Source organism: Mustela erminea, chromosome 13, assembly GCF_009829155.1.
Source record: "Mustela erminea isolate mMusErm1 chromosome 13, mMusErm1.Pri, whole genome shotgun sequence".
NCBI lineage: Eukaryota > Metazoa > Chordata > Mammalia > Carnivora > Mustelidae > Mustela > Mustela erminea.
In genome coordinates this window covers 18,722,287-18,736,570 of record NC_045626.1, presented here as the reverse complement: position 1 = coordinate 18,736,570, position 14,284 = coordinate 18,722,287, and the positions used below count along the sequence as shown (strand labels likewise).

Below are 14,284 nucleotides of genomic sequence, written 5' to 3'. Positions count from 1 at the left end.
GACATATCAGGTGAAATCAAGTAGGAAGTCCCAAAGCAGTCCTATGTATATTTAAGAATTTAGTGTATGATAAAGATGGCATTTTAAATCTGTGGAGAAAAGATAAATTGTTCAATTAATAGCTGCAGAAAATATGTTGACTAGATTTTATAATCTTGAAGTTAGGAAGAGCTTTCTAAACATGGCTCTGCAAGATGAAACCATATAAGAAAATAAGGATATTTTGACTTCCAAAAAAATTCTTCTAGCAAAAATTGAAGAAACAGACTACATTAGGAAAAAATTTATATATATATATATATATATATATATATATATATATTTTTTTTTTTTTTTAAGATTTTATTTATTTGACAGACAGAGATCACAAGTAGGCAGAGAGGCAGGCAGAGAGATGGGGGGAAGCAGGCTTCCTGCTGAGCAGAGAGCCCGATGCGGGGCTCAATCCCAGGACCCTGGGATCATGACCCGAGCCAAAGGCAGAGGCTTAACCCACTGAGCCACACAGGCGCCCCAGGAAAAATTTTTAAAGCCAATATTTTCTTGTTCATCAGTCTATCCCTAGATCCTGCAATGGTGCCTGACACATAGTAGGCCCTTGAATAAATGGCGACATAAAAATGTCTTGCAAGGCACTAAGGGAAAAAAAATGAATGCTTTGGTTTTAAAAATTAGCAAAAGATATGAGCCATAAAAAAGAAATATAAAAAGTCAGTAAAAAGAAATCTGAAAACTATAAATCTCACTAATAATAAGATAAATGCAAATTAAAATAACAGTTTGGGGTGTCTGGGTGGCTCAGTCAGTTAAACATCCAACTCTTGATTCGGCCCAGGTCACAGTCCAGGGTTGCGGGATCAACCCCTGTGTCAGGCTCTAGGCTTGGCAAGGAATCTGCTCGAGATTCTCTCTCTCTCCCTCTGCCCCTTCTCCCTGTGTGTACTCTTTTCCTAAAATAAAATGAATCTTTAAAAACAAAATAGCACTTTGCCATTTTACACTATTCTTATGTTTTCTACTGCTCTTCCTACTGGCCAATATGTGGGGAAAAGAGCACTTATCAATTGCTGGTATAGACTGAAAAATTTTCTCTCATAAAAATGTGTGCAAGATAATTCAAAGTCTATAAAACTGCAGACTTTCTGACCTAGCAATTCCATTCTCAGAATATTTCCTCTACAGAAATTATTAAAGAAACATGCAATGATGTAGATATAAAATTATTCATCAAGCATTGCTTATAAGAGTGAAAACTAGAAACAAATATTCAAAACAGGGAACTGGTCTCATACATTTGGTACACTTTTCAATGGAATATCACCCAACAAGGGTACATAAAAATTATGCATAATGTAATTATGCAATTATATCAAAAAATGTTCATGATATGCTGCAAGTTCAGAAATACCAGTTTCAAGGCAACACATGTAAAAGTCCTATCATCATATGCATAGAAAAAAACTGGAAGAAAAATACCAAAATTTTAGGCATGGTTTTTATCATGTTATCTTTTCTTCATCTTCTGGATGGCCTAGTTATTTTCAATAAATGTGCTACTTCTATAATAAGAGTGATAATCTAAAAAAGAATAGAAAAGTAGTAATTAGTATTTTCTTTAATGGTTCCATCTCCTGAGTTTACTATTTTATTTGTATGGCTTCTTTTCATGAGGTCTTTATAATCTGAAGACATTTGCCAGAAGTTAACATTCAGTTATTGTTAAATGGAAATCCCTAAATTATTATCTGCTCTCTACCACTATGTTCATCTATACTTCCTACCCACCTCATCCATTACTCTTTTATTTTTAATCTTTCTTTATAACCTTCCTTTTGAAATCATTTCATTGACATATTGCCTACTTGTTTGTTATTTTTGTTTCTCTGCCAGAATGTTATCCCCACAAGGGCAGGGACTTGCATTGCTTATGTTCAGAGCTATTTCCAGTACCCAGGGTGGTAAATGCCATATGGTAGATGCTCAGTAAATACACAGTGAGTAAATGAACAAATGAACAAATGAATGATGAATTAGTCTGTTTTGGAAGTCATGGTTTACTTTGTTTGACTCAGCAAAAGATTCATGGCCTCTTGGGAAAGTTTTGGAATTAGGTCAGCTGATTTTTCTCTGTGAAACAGTGAGGCTGACCTCCCAGGCAGTGGGACATATAGACATCACTGAAGTCTAGAAGTCAGTAGAGCTGGTCTAAAGTCCTGGTCTTACCATAATCAAGCTTCCTAAACAAGTCTGTTTTGCTATCCTTGCAAGACTGGCCCTAATCAAAAGCTGGAAATGGGCAAGAGAGTAAGCTGCTACTCTTGGTCGCCACCCTTGTGCTGTCTTTCCTCTTTGAAGGGATCACACTCTCTCCTCGGTGCCCTCACGCTCTCCTGCTCTGATCTCCCAGTTCACGGATGGTAGGGCTGCTGAAGCCTCCGTAGGCTCACTCGGCCCATATCCTTGCCCTCGTGACCTGCCTCACTGGTCTCTCATGGAAACTCACTTTCAGGGAAGTACCCAAAAAGCTCATACAAATTGCCCTACTCTACATGTTTACCCATTAAAATCAGAACAATCTTGTCTACAAAGCAGAAACCCTTGGCCAGAATCATTGTCACTTTCTGACTTCTAAACCTTAGATGACAGAAAAGATGCCAAATAATTATGAGGCACATTTACCAGTCACATAGGTGTGATCCAAGAATAAAGTTATTTTAAAAATCACAATACTCTCTAATACAGAATAATTTAATTAATAATAGATGTTATCACTAGATAGACATGCAAGTCTTTAAATGCCATCAGCCCTGTGGAAGGTATAATAAGTTGGATCCACTCCTAGCTCGGTGGGCTCAAGATCTAAATTGTAAATGTGAGATATTATTATCTGAACCTCCCAGGACCACCTTGGCACTGGGAGGAATTGTATTGCAATCTTCTATTTAATCCTCTCCTATTTTTTCCTAGATATTTATAACACAGCTGTGGAAAGGTGCTCCTGGCAGGAAGTTGGCATGCAATTTCTCAGGCTGGGAACAAATATCTGAATCAAATAGGAAAAAAAAAAAGTCCAAGTGGATGAATTTGTTCAAGTTTTAGAGCTGGGGGGAAAAAATCACAAAGGAGTTGAAGCTCTGGTCTAAAAAACATTGAATGATGTCAGGGAATAGGTATTTACCTGAATAATCCAAGTTCCAAACCCCCTTTTCTTCAGTTTTTCAAGTAACACAGGCCAACGCTGATTTCCCTTTATGTATGGAGTTGGTGATCATTCTATCTGAAGACACCGCATATAAGACTCTATTTTCAAACACAGATAGACTTAACTTTCCAGAATCAGAGTCTAGAAGGCTTTGATATGTAAGTAAAACATCTTCACTTATAATAGACTTTCCTTTTTCTTTCTTTGTTGGGGGTGTGGTGAGGTAGGGATAGTGTGCTGTATGGTTTTCATCATTTACTAACTAAAAGACTTTAGGAAAGTTACTGAAGCTACTTAAGCATCACATGAGACTACTTGAGCTGGAGGGAACATGAATGACTCAAGGCTGGAAGATGTAACCATTCATTGGGCTCAAAAGACACCAGTCATTTTTGTTCTACAAGTGAAATCAGAGACCAGGCTCTACTATGCAGGAAACAGCAATTAATCAAACAGCCTAAAAGGGAAAGCAGACTTTGGAAAGTGCAAAGATCACTGCTACAGACAGTGACAGCCTCCTTCATTCAGGCCACAGAGCTGGACAGTGCCCACATCCACTCAGCAGGACTGTACAGCACCCCACTGTTAACCAAACATTTAATAGACACCATCTCATCTGATCTTAACATTTTTTTTTTCTTTTGAGAGGGACAGGCAGAAGCTAGCTTCTCTGTAGCATAGAACCAGACTAGCAACTGGCCTATGGATATCTTCAAATAAACGAAATCAGTCACAAATCCTGCCCTAGGTAAAGGTCAAGACCAGAAGATCTCAGAATTTTAGGGCCCTCCTGATTGTGTGAATATTGTATACATGCACCATTACAGCCTCAGCCTACACCATACCCATCTTAGAATTTTACAGAGTAGGTAATTAATTGCTACTGTGCTACTAATAACTGGCAGTATTGAACATTCACAATCTTCCATACAATTTTCCAAGTATATCACACATATTACCTTATTGTATTCTCGTGATAACTCTAAAAGACACTCAACTACCCACCATCAAATGAATGGCCTGACTTTAGTCAACTAAACAGCACTTCACGACACTACACTACTTCCTCTCATCACAACCATAGCATCATGACCTTCGTTGACTCTTACTGGAAGTACCTGGAAAGGGAAGGAATAATAGAGGCTGGGTAAAAGGCAGTCCTTCACCTGATCAGAAGCTCATGTTTCTTTTCCCTGGTTCCAGGAAACTGAATTCTACTCAAGTAGTAAAAACAATTTTCTAGAACCAAGAGAGGACCTCATGATTAACCCAGTTTAGAAATTCTTGATCCACTCAGGATGCAATTTTGCTGGTGGAATTTTTCATTCGAAAACTTCAGTGAATATTTGTTAAGTGTTTGTTTAATGTTTGATATAATCTGGCCCTGTAAAAGAAAAAACATATTATCCTCAGGATCATCTTCATAGTAACAGATACTATTCAGTGACTACCAATTCCATCTAGACTCTTACGTAAGCTCTCATCACCATAACCAGGAGGTTAGCATTATTGCTACTGTCTGACAAGTGGAGCTGAGAGAGATGGAAAAACTCACTACCTTGAACTTTAGTTCAAGTGAGTGTCAGTGCCTCTCTGAGCCATGTTCAGCTTGACACAAAAGCCTGTGTTCTTTTCACTATTCTATACTTCTTCATGTGCCCAAGCCCCTGTTCTTGAGGATATTACATTTCAGAAGAGAAAAGACGCATGAAAAATTAGCCAAAGGTCCAGGGCCAAGTGGGTGGTGCCGTTCAAAATCCTGTAATTTGGGGTGCCTGGGTGGCTCAGTGGGTTAAAGCCTCTGCCTTCGACTCAGGTCATGATCCCAGGGTCCTGGGATCGAGCCCTGCATCGGGCTCCTTGCTCAGCAGGGAGCCTGCTTCCCTTCCTCTCTCTCTGCCTGCCTCTCTGCCTACTTGTGATCTCTGTCTGTTAAATAAATAAATAAAATCTTTTTTAAAAATGCTGTCATTTGTAGAAGACAGTAATGACAGTGGTCAGCAGAGGTCCCAGAGAGGACATGATGTGAACTATGATTTTAGTGGGCCACAGGTGAACTGACTAAAGTCTCCCAATGTTCCATCAGAAAGCTCTCTTCTAAAAAAAAAAAAAAAGAAAAGAAAAAAAAGAAAGAAAGAAAGAAAGAAAAAAAAAAGCAAGCAAGCAAGCTCTCTTCTTCCTTTGAAGAGTTTTAGCTGGGTCCTGGTTGCCCAACTGGAGATTATATTTCCCAGACTCCCTTACCATTAGGACCACATGAGCCTGTTATAATCATGTTAATGAGAACAACACCCTAAAGGTAACAGAACACAAATAGAAGGACCTGGTTCTTGGACGTCATGGAGAAGGCACTCTTCCCACCATGATATGATAGAACCTTTAAACTGTCTTGAGGCATGATATTTTGTGATATCCTTTTAACAGTAGCTTAGCTGACTCTCTAACCACGCAATGAGCCAAGTGTGGAGGTCTGTTGTGAAGGATGATTAAATAAGCTGAAATGGAGAGTTTGGGAAGGCAGAGTAGAAAGTCACCTAGCTTGAAAAGCCAGTCGCGGTCCCACTGTGGAGTACTTAGTTCACCATTCATCTATCTAATCACATCAGTAGAGAATCATCAGTGATGTGCTAGGTCCTTGCTCACACTGGAGATGCATAAGACAAAAGACCTTGCCACTGTCCACAAGAATCTCAGCTTCTAGAAGGGATTATAAGGAGAAAACAACCACTTAACATTGAAATAAGTACCATGACACATTGTCCAGGGGCTGTGGGAGCACAGGCAGAGGAGGCCATCCAAAAAAATGCACATGTCTGAGAGGACCTTGGAAAAGATCACATGGACAGAATCATAAAGGACAAGTAGATATAGGTCAGATAAAGGCAAATAGGCCAGGGAACTTGGGGTCCAAAGAAAATGCTTAGGGGAGAGGTTAAAAAAATGATGGAGAAATGAGGTGGAAGGGAGCAAAGCATAAATGTATTCATTTATTTATTTACACAAAAATATGTATAGGGCATCTATTTATTGAGTTGGTATAATTAAATTGCTTACAATAGAGCATACATATACAATAGAGTATATGGTAAGAGCTATTATTATCTAAAGATGAAATAATCATGTGCCATACTATGAATCTAGTTATAAAAGCAAGAAAGACACTGCCTCTATCCTCTCAAAATTTTACCTAATGGATAAGACATATTTTTTTAAAAAAATCAAAAACACTAAGATTCCGTCATAACTGATAAGGAAGTAGATAAAGGTACGAGTATAATTTATGTTAGTTGATGTAACCAACAATCCTCAAATTTCAATGTCTTACACCATACCAAATGCTTATTTTTTACTCACATTATAGCTATAGATTGGGCAGTTCTCCTTCTCAAGGATGACTGAGGCTTCAGATTCCATCCTTCTTCTGGCTCCTTCTACCACCCAGGAATTTCCCAAAATATTTTTCTAAATTCTATTCATCCAATTAGTCATCGAGAGGAAAGGAACAGCCTAAAGATGGTAGATAGATCTGATACTTAGCCACTTCTGGATGTGATAAACATCACCTCAGCTCTTATTTCTTGGTAGAAATGAGCCATGTCATTCCACCTAGATGCAAAGGGGTAAGAAATGAAGTTTCTGAGTGGAGAGCCACTTATCAATGGAAACTCTACTTAAAAGAAGGGGAACACCACTTGTAAGTCAGGTGAGACTTCTCTGAGAAGTCTCTGCAGATCAGGGGAGACTTCTCTGAGAAAATAATATTTCAGCTAACACTGGTAATCCATTCTGGCTAATTTTAAGTAGATCTTAAAACAATGGAGGAAAATTTTAATCAGGGGAGCAAATAATCTACCTTAAATTTCAAAAAGATCACTCTGACTGCAGCATAGGAATTGGACTTATGGAGAACAGAACTCTTGCAAGAGGGTGCCATGACCCAGATAAGAAATACCTTAGACCAAAACTAGCAGTGTGATAATGGGGTTGAAGAGAGAGAGAGAGAGAGAGTACTCAGGCCAACTGGACATGGTAAAGAATTGGATCGAGAGATAAGGAAATGTAGGGAGTAAGGATGGTGGTCAGGGATCTGGTTTGAATAACTTAAGGGACTGAAATACAATTAAAGGAAATAAAGGGAAATTGTGGTTGAGTGGGATGAGAATGTTGATTTCTATTTTGGATGGCTTGAATCTGAAGGAATTACTGAGCCTTTAGATGATAATATTCAAGTTTGAAATTCCAGGGTTGAGATGTGGGATGGAATTCATCAGCTTCCATCTGCATGTCTTGAAAATAATCAGCTGAAGTGAAAGTTACGTGGAAGCTATGGAAATGCCTGTGACCACCAGGCTACACTGCTTGGACTTTATCTTTCAGTTAGGAAACCCTTCCCATCTGTTTTCTAGGTTTCTCCCACCTGGAGGACTTCATTGCTCTTTGCAATTTCACAGTGGCATCCTGTCTTCCTTCCCCAGCTCTCTCCTTCCTCAGCCACCATCTGGATGATTGCCACCATGCCTTAAACAAACTCTATTCTTACAGTTTTATTCCTCCCTGTCTTCTTTTTATTGTATGACACATAAGTTCCATTGCCTTTACAGATTGTAGATAGATGCTATGCAGGTTTCCACTATAGAAGTACTCCCCTAACCCAGCCAAGCTCACACTCTTACACTGGAGTTGACAGAGACAGTTTTGAACAGCTGTTCCTACCACTATGCCCCAGGTTCAGAAAGCATAGCACCTCCTCGACCAAGCAGAAATGAAGAGTGCAATTTCCCTAGCCTTGTGCGCTCTGTCTCCCATACCCACATTTGCATTAGTTCTCAGCTTGTTTCCACTCGGCCAGTTTTGTTTGCATGTCTGGCACGAGGGGTGGCTCCCAGGACATTTTGCAGCCCTCTTCTTTCACCCAGAAGGAAGGTGGACCACTCTGGCCCCAGTGTACTGCCGAATGCCAACTGGCAGGTGGCCGGGGCCAGGGAGGGTGAAGACACTGCAGGGCACTCCCAGCATGCAGGGAATGGGGGCACCAGATTGGCACCCACAGTTACAGCTTAAAACTGTCAACAACAGCCAGAATCTTGGATGCTGAATCCTCCTGTCATTCTCCACACTCTTGGAATCTTCTCAGAGTGGCTTGAATACTAATGTAAAGGGAGCCTCTCAGAAGCCACCTTCAGTCTAGGAATCAGAGAGCTGAAATAACATCTCATCCTCTTTTAAATTCGAGGAACATAGAGATTTAGAAAGCGTTCTCTCCAGTTCTAGCTCCCATTTTCAGAAACTCACCTTCTCCTTTCTTAAGAGAGGAAGATTTCTCCCCTTCCTATACCCATTACTGCATGACATCCGCCTGGATTTTCTCTCTCTCTCAATCATAATCCATTTAACCAAATCTCCCCACGTGCTACAGGCAACTTTATGACCAAATGGCAACAGCTCATTTGCTTTAAGGCATGTTCCAGATATTTCCTGTTAGCCTTGGATCTCTATCCTTTTCTACCTTATTCTATGCTCTGAGATGCTGGCTCTCCAGGACTGCATCAGTGAGCTCCTTTGCTTGCTGGCAATGGCAGTTCGGCCTTTAGGAGTTTCCAGGAGGCAGTAGACGGTGGGAAGAGAGTGAGGTCAGTGTTTATTGTCCCAGTTCCCTTCTGGCCAAGCACTGAAAGTTGGATGCTTCCCTCTACAATAGGTTACAATTTTTGTTAGAAGATCCTCTCCTTATAACTACTCTCTCTGGGTCCCTTAGCTGCTTGTTGCTTCATATCTGAGGGTGGTAATGGCTCCCTACTATTGGTAGCTCCAGAGTACTTCAGAATCCCTCCTTGGCTTCCCAAAAACCTTCTTATAACTTTGTAAATATTTCCTTAATTAATGCCTCTTCACATACTCAGTTTGAATGTGCCATCTATTTCTTGTCAGGACCCTGACTGATATAAGAGACTCTTACAACACTACAATGAAAGGTTTTGCTAATTTAATTCAGTTTAATACAACAAATATCAACTGAGTGTTTACTGTGTGTCAGGTGCCATTCTTTGTACTGGAGCTTTAGCAGTGAACAAAAAAGAAAAATTCCTGTCTTCATAGAGATTACTTTCTAGTGGGGGGGAGATAATTTTTAAAATAAATGAACTATATTCTAGCAGGTGATAAATGCTATGAAAAAGATATAAATCAGGCAAAAGAGATAGGGAGGCAGGGTTTGAGAGGCAGGCAATGCAATTTTATATATGGTGGCCAATGATGGCCTCAATGAGAAGAGACTTGAATAAGAATGCAGTGAGGACACAAACAAGTACAGTACATGGAATGTTGCCCTGGGAGAGTCCACACACAGGTTAAGAAGATAAGATGGATACACAGGAAATTACATGTAGCACAAGAAAACAATGGAGAAAATGTCAAAATGGTGGTAGATTATTAACAGCCAGTCAAGAATATGATACTAAGTCTTGCCATGCCATACGTTGGGTTCTTTGTGAAACAGACTGAAATGAGTCTGTGAATTGCATGTGTGGGTAGAAGTACCTTTGGATAGGAAGGAATCAGGATTGGATCTAAGAAGTCAAACTGTCCCGTAGGCCCAGCAGCCTCAGCCAACCATTCAGAGCACTCTTGAGTTGAAATGGCCCATCAGAGTGGTTTCATGTTGGACTAATGTGGCAGAGCCTTTGTACCCTCACCTTGGATGTGGGCCACCTGGAAGGGCATGGGCTAAGAGCTAATCAGTCTCCGAAAATAAGATATCCCCGCAGGAACTGAGAGCTGAGAAGTGTCTGTTGGTGGTACCGTGAGTAGTTGCAATTAAGTAAGTCCTTCTTCCAAGATGGATTAGGACAGCATATCTCTATGTTCACTACACCCATGTACCAAAAAGTCTTGAAAATGAGACTGTTAAACCATTATCTGTGTATCATTGAGAATCAGAGTTATTAGGGAGGAGCAAATATTGGTCTTAATTTTGGTTCTGCATAGTATAGATCTATGATCTGGAAGCTGATCCGGGGGAAGATTGTAGAATGGATTGGTAAAGCAATGGCTTGCGGTCTCTTAGAAAATATGATAACATTTAAGAACAGGTTCCCCAAGAACATATCCTGCCACATTACTCTCACTTCCTTTGATAATATTACCAAATTAGTTCATTGGGAAATTTGATAGGCAGAGTATGTCTGGATTTTAGAGAAACTATGAAGATGCTCTCATCAGAGTGGCAGGCTAGACTAAATGCCTGCCATCCCACTCTCCCTTTCCGGTTTCATCAGCTTAATCAGCCCTGTAAGACACAGATATTCTGACAAAATAATTCCTCTCCTCACCTCTTCTCTCACAGTTGATTGAACAAGCATGACAAAGGGGAATCCATTTGCCATCATCCAGCGGCCAATCAGATTCTCTCCTTCTAAGACTTAAACTAATAAACAAGAAAAAAGAAAGAAAGGAAAATCAGGCAGGTGATTCTGGGTCCTGGGAAAAGTATGTCCATGTAGAAGTGGTTCCCAGGGTTGGTATCATGAAAGTCAAACTTGAAGGGAGGTGAAACTAGGAATCTCCCAGAAGCAGTTAACCTACAATGAGAAGAAAGCAGGAGATCTGGAGTATGGGTGGGCTCTCAAGAGAGAAATGGAGAAAGAACATGACTGATGATTTTCCAGTTCCATGGGGCCCAGCAATATTTCCTACAATTAAGTTTATGAGATTCCTTGTGTCCTTATGAGTCTATTTTCACTTAAGCCAATTTGAATAAGTCTTTTATTACTGGTAATCTAATAATACCTAAAGTGAGTCTCTAATCATATTCTTATGTATTGGTTAATGTACTGATAATAAGGCAAATGACAATATATCAGGTGAGCTATTAATTGGTTGAAAAAAACATATAAAAGAAATACTTCTTACTGATAGATACCTAGAAGGGATTCTAAATGATAGCCATAGGGTTGTGTCTTCATTGCAGAGGCATTCAGAAGTCTCATCAATGATTAGAATGTTCCATGAAAGTTGGTATCATGACCACCTTATGAACCACATTTAACACACAGTTTAGCAGAAAGTAGGTATGCAGTAAGAAAACAGCCAAGAGAATGAAGACACCAGTTTTGCAGGTAACAAGAATCCAAGAAAGATAATGATTTTAAAGAATGAGAGCATTTGGAGTTAGCTTGGTAAAATGATTCTATTTTATAAGCGTAAATGCAAAGTTCTGGAAACGAGTCCTTAACACTAACAATGTGTCTTAGAAGCATATTGAATAAAGAAATTTAGGGGTGCTCCTCAGGTGTGGGCTCCAACATCAGCAGCAAGATGACTGTACACAGGAATTGATGAAACTTAGGCAGCTTTAATGAAGGTATCACATTTGAAGAGGACGCTCAACCTTCTCAAGTGTACACCAGTCAGACCACAGGTGGGATATCACACTCAGCTCTGGGTGCCATTTTTAAATAGCAACACACAAACTAGAGTTCATTTAAAGACAGGGGCCAGAATGGCAAAGGGACTCAAAGAATACTCCAGAAAGGCCCAGGGATAAATAACCTGTAGAACTACAAACTCGTAGCAGAGACGGTGGTGAAGGAAGGCAGTCTTCAAACTTCTGAGTAGTTATCACCAGAAAGTTGACTGTTAAATCTCTCCCAGGAGAGGAAAGACTACGACCCGCTTTCCGCCACTCATTATCTGGGTCTGGTTATACTCCACATAACAAAGTGGGCAATCTCTGCCCTTATGGAACCTATGATTTATTTCTTTTAAGATTTCATTTATTTGAAATCTTGCCATTTGCGACGACGTGGATGGAACTAGAGGGTATTATGCTTAGCAAAATAAGTCAATCAGAGAAAGACAATTATCATATGATCTCCCTGATATGAGGAAGTGGAGATGCAATGTGGAGGTTTTGGGGGGGTAGGAAAAGAATAAATGAAACAAGATGGGATCGGGAGGGAGACAAACCATTAGAGACTCTTAATCTCACAAAACAAACTGAGGGAGGCCAGGGGAGGGGGGAGGGAGAGGGGGGTGGGGTTAAGGACATTGGGGAGGGTATGTGCTACAGTGAGTGCTGTGAAGTGTGTAAACCTGGCGATTCACAGACCGGTACCCCTGGGGCTAATAATACATTATATGTTTATAAAAAAATTTAAAAATTTAAAAAAATATTTAATTTATTTAAATTTATTTTAGAGAGAGACAGAGTGCCCATATGAGTGCAGGTTGGAGCCGAGGGGGAAAGAATCCCAAGCAGACCCACGCTGACCGTGGAACCGAACAGCGGTGGGGCTTGATCTCATGACCCTGAAACCATGACCTGAGCTGAAACCAAGTGTCAGTCACTTGACCAACTAAGCAACCTAGGTGCCCCAGAACTTACTCTTTAATAGCAATACTGGCATTAAACAAGAAATCATGATATATGGTATCGAAAAGGGCTATGAAGGACAAGGAGAAGGTATAGTCAGAGTCCCCTGAGGTTTTAGGAAATTATTTGTTTTGACTTCATCTTTGCTTTATATTATTTTTGTTTTAAAAGTTCAAGGCTGAAAAACAATGTTGCTGAAGCCTCGTGAATAAATGGGAAAATGGTAAATCATTGGGAGGCCAATTAAGGTGCTAGAGAAGAGGACCAGGGAAAAGATACTCAGTACTGGGTTTAACTGGGGGTAGTGGCAAAACAAATAGAAGTCATTGTATTTAACATATCCTTGGAAGGAAACATGTAAATGACTTCAGGATATATTGGGAAGATGTAAGACTTTCCTTAGTTCACATTCTTTGATATTTTCTTATCATTCAGACAAAAATTGGTCTAAAATACCATAGTATCTGTAAATAAAGTGTTTACTGAGTCAGTGAGACAAATTTGGAGGGAAGGAATTTGAAGGCAATGTTTAACCTCCTTCAGAGAAGTATTTTTAAGGGCTAAGGTAAATGCTGTCATTAAAGCAAACTCCCAGGATCTCTATAATTTGAAATAAATTTCTGAAGCTCGGGCTTCTCACAGATCCAAATGAGTCTTTATCCCCCGGTTGCTTATTCACTCAAAAAACTTTTATTTAACATTTAAAATATTCAAGAAGCTGTGTGGGTTGCAAAGATGAATCAGGAAAGGGCTTGTACAAAAGTAACAGGAACACAGAATGTGTCCTAACTCAGGGTCCCTATGACAAGTACAAACTAAATGATCTAGGGAAACAGTGAGGGTTGTATTTGTTCTGTGGGTTGAAAGAGAGGCATGGGCGGGGGTGTTGAGAAGTCGATAATTAGAGGCAAGTAGTAGACACAGTAGTGAGAGAGTTAAGAACGTGGCCTGGGTCCGTAAGAATGTTTAAATGCAAGCAGTAATAACTAGAAAAATGTTAGTGAAGGATTTAGTTAATGAAAATGCAAAAAAAAAAAAAAAAAGAAAGAAGAGAAGTTTCTCCCCAAAAGTACCTTATATGTCACAGACTCATTCCAATGAGATCTCAGAAGGCAAACTCTCCAAGCCCACTGGTTCTTCTTCTTGCCTTGCTATGATGCGGCCCTCTGGGCCAGAACCTAGGACCCCAAAGGCCTTTCTACCATGGCAAAAATACAAAAAGCTATTGATCTAACATCCAGATTTTTTATCATCAGACCTTGTCTATTTTCTTTTAAACTTTGAGTGATATTGTCCATTTATAATTAAGCTCTCAGGTCATCTAAATTCTCCACCAAGTACTATTTCCAAGTAGGGCTCCAAGATGTCAAGCAAGTCCACAGGCCTTTACCTGGGACACAAATATCAGAGGTTTCCTGGGTTTCCTCTTGTTTGTTTGTTGTTGTTGTTGTTGTTGTTTTCTCCTATCAATCCCAAATAAGGCTGCATGCTTCCAAGGAAGATGTGAGCAGAGCCAGCTCTGGGGACTCTGTATCCAAACACGGTCAAGGAATTGTGGGATCAGTGGTTAGACACAGAGAAAAGCAGCAGCAGAACATCCTTCTCACTGCCGAAAGAGCTATTCTACATTCTTTTGTCCAGAAAAAAAATGGATAATTTTTTTGACACTCCCCATACTATGACGTTCTTTGTTTCAAAACATCAATGACTTT

General features: G+C 39.8%; 1 protein-coding gene across 1 annotated transcript in view; it reads right to left on the bottom strand.

Moving 5' to 3' along the window:
* Positions 1-14,284, bottom strand: part of LOC116572051 — a 43,737-nt gene that overhangs the window by 4,878 nt on the left and 24,575 nt on the right. Inside the window, exons 14-16 of the mRNA XM_032310742.1 lie at positions 10,531-10,625; positions 5,737-5,899; positions 3,179-4,586 (exon numbers count right to left, since the gene is read on the bottom strand). The gene's annotated coding sequence lies outside the window, so the exon portion shown is untranslated. The remainder of the gene's footprint in view (positions 1-3,178; positions 4,587-5,736; positions 5,900-10,530; positions 10,626-14,284) is intronic.